Source organism: Buceros rhinoceros, unplaced genomic scaffold (genome assembly GCF_000710305.1).
Source record: "Buceros rhinoceros silvestris isolate BGI_N320 unplaced genomic scaffold, ASM71030v1 scaffold26923, whole genome shotgun sequence".
In the NCBI taxonomy this organism is placed as follows: domain Eukaryota; kingdom Metazoa; phylum Chordata; class Aves; order Bucerotiformes; family Bucerotidae; genus Buceros; species Buceros rhinoceros.
This window is the reverse complement of record NW_010405787.1, coordinates 1530-4210: the sequence shown is the minus strand read 5'-3', so window position 1 is coordinate 4210 and position 2681 is coordinate 1530.

Here is a 2681-nt window from a genome sequence, read left to right as displayed (position 1 = left end):
TCTCTGCCGGGAGAGCAGATCCAGCCGGCCCTGCTCCCCGCTGCTCCTCTCCCACAGCGTCTCTCCTCGGCTTGTGTTCCTCCTCCCTGCCTCTCCGCGGAGGGATGTGCCAGGGACGATCGCTCAGACTCCTCTCGGTTTGGTTTGTGGCCAGCAGACACGGTGCCCGGCCCCTGGGCGCTCCCCCGGGGCTGCCAGCATCCCCCGTCCCCAGACTGTGAAGCCGCCACGGCCCCTCGCCGTGGGCTGCCTGCCTCCCTCCCTCCCCAGGACATCCTCCCCGGCTGTGCTTTGCCATCCGGCTGCGCCGAAACCCAGCCGGGGGGGCTTGCTCCTGGGCTTCCCCGGGCTCGCCCTGCCCCGGCGGCTCGGCTGAAGGAAACGAAAGGCGATGGGTTTTGCATGTTTTCTGGCATGAATTAAAACACTTAACTTGTGTCTGTGTGAGTGTAAGTTTGTTTGTTCTAGCGTTTGTGTAACCGTTAGCAACAGGTCATGGCCCAACGGATTGATCCATCGAGGTTTTCATCGTGCTTTGGTGAAGACTTGGCTTTGAGAAATACTAACTGTCCTTGCCTCACCCCTTCTCCCACCGCCGCCCTCCCCTCCCCAGGACGACCAGAAAAATTTGAAAAATGTTTTGTTTTTGTTTTTTTCCAAGTACAATGCACTGGGTTTCTGTTCTCATCCAGTCTTCTCTGGTTTTAAAGTCAGGGTTAATATCTTTTTTTTTTCCTTCTTCAGACTTCTATATATAGAACGGCTGTAAAATCTAATCTTTTTTTTTTTCCACGTCCTTCTGATTGGAGAGCATCCAGTCCTGCCAAATAATCAGCCATCCTTATGGGAATACTGAACAAAAAAAAGTACGAGTATTTTTGTACCATGTGTAATAAGGAAATATTTATGCATCATAAAGAATTTCTTGTGTGTTTGTGTGCAATTAATTATTATTATTATTAAAGAGAAATGGTAATCCTGTACGATAAGTTAATGTTTAGTTAAAAGCTTGAAAGAGAAGGGTTGTCTTCTGTAACAATGATTCAGTCGGGCATAGTCAACAAGAAATTGTGCAATTTTTGTTTTAGCATCTTACTGCTTGGTATTGAAGTGCTTTAAGTATTATATGACCATGGCTGTCTCGCTTGTATTCAAAGATTTGAGAATAAGTTGCTCTATAATTGCTGATCCTATGAGAATGTGAAACTGGATAATATATGAAATGCAACCCAAAAAAAATGAAAAAAATATACCCGGAGGCTGCTCTGACTCTTCTTCTGTGGTCCGTTGTCTTTTCTGCTGGGGCTGGGGTGGGACGCTGCAGGTGTGGGGCTGCAGCCTGCAGGGGGATGCTGCTGGGGACCACCCCTGGGGCCACTGCTGGGGCGGAAGGCACGTGTTGATGCTGAGCTCCTCTGGAGACCCCTGGGAGAGCAAGCACGGGCTGTCTGGGGTGGTTTTGTCCCTCCCCTGCTCCCCGTGCCTGCGGAGGCTGAGGGCCTCTCCCCTGTGCCAGCGCTGTTCCTCCCCGCAGCCGTGCGCCGAGCAGAGATGTCCATAGAAGGGAAATGTCCTCTGCGGCATCGCCCTGCTCCTCTTCCACCGCAGGGTGCCTCTGGAGACCCCTGGGAGAGCAAGCACGGGCTGTCTGGGGTGGTTTTGTCCCTCCCCTGCTCCCCGTGCCTGCGGAGGCTGAGGGCCTCTCCCCTGTGCCAGCGCTGTTCCTCCCCGCAGCCGTGCGCCGAGCAGAGATGTCCATAGAAGGGAAATGTCCTCTGCGGCATCGCCCTGCTCCTCTTCCACCGCAGGGTGCCCTGGCTGCGGCTGCCCCCAGCTCCTGGGGGCCTTTTCTGTACCTGCTGGAACAGCTCTGGGAGCTGGAGCCCCGGCGGGGCCTTCGTGCTCCTTTTCCACCGCGGGGTGCCCTGCCTGCTGCTGCCACCAGCTCCTGGTGGCCTTTTCTGTACCTGCTGGAACAGCTCTGGGAGCTGCAGCCCTGGCGGGGCTGCGGGGGGTGTCTGATGGGACGAAAGCAGGGCTGGACGTTTCGAGGGGAGCACTGGAGGCAGATTGCTTAAATCTGCCTGGGGGGTCTCCCTGCTGCCTCAAAGAGCTCCCTCTGGCTCAAGCTCGGCAAGTCCTTGCAATGGGGTGTTGCTAAAGCCCTCCCACGCAGCTTCCCACCCCAGGGATCAGCATTTTCCTCTCTCCCCAGGGCTTCGAGGGCAGCACTGAGCAAAGGCGAGGAGCAGGGAGAGAAAAAAAATAAGAAAAAGCAAAAGGCAGGTCTAAAAATAGCCCTGCTGGCCACTGTGCCTGGGAACGGGCTGGCTGAGCTCTGCCGCACCAGGAAGTGACTCGCTGAGGGCTGCCCGAGCAGGGCTGCCACCCCCTTCCCCACGGCATCACCCCACCTGCTGTCCCGGCAAAGCGGGCTCCTGCCCGGATCCTGGCTCCCACCAGGTCCGTCCACATCTCGCAGCTCTGCTCACCAGAGCGGAAACACCCTGGAGAGCAGTTGGGGCCTGGTGATGGGAGCGTGTGAGGCTTTAAATTATAGAGGAGATTTTTTTTGATGAAAAAAAGCCTTTAGCACATGCATTAACATGGTCGGGCGATGAATAATTTACACCCAGCTCTATTAAGCTTTTACACTGGGACCGTGCAACACGGCTCGCCTC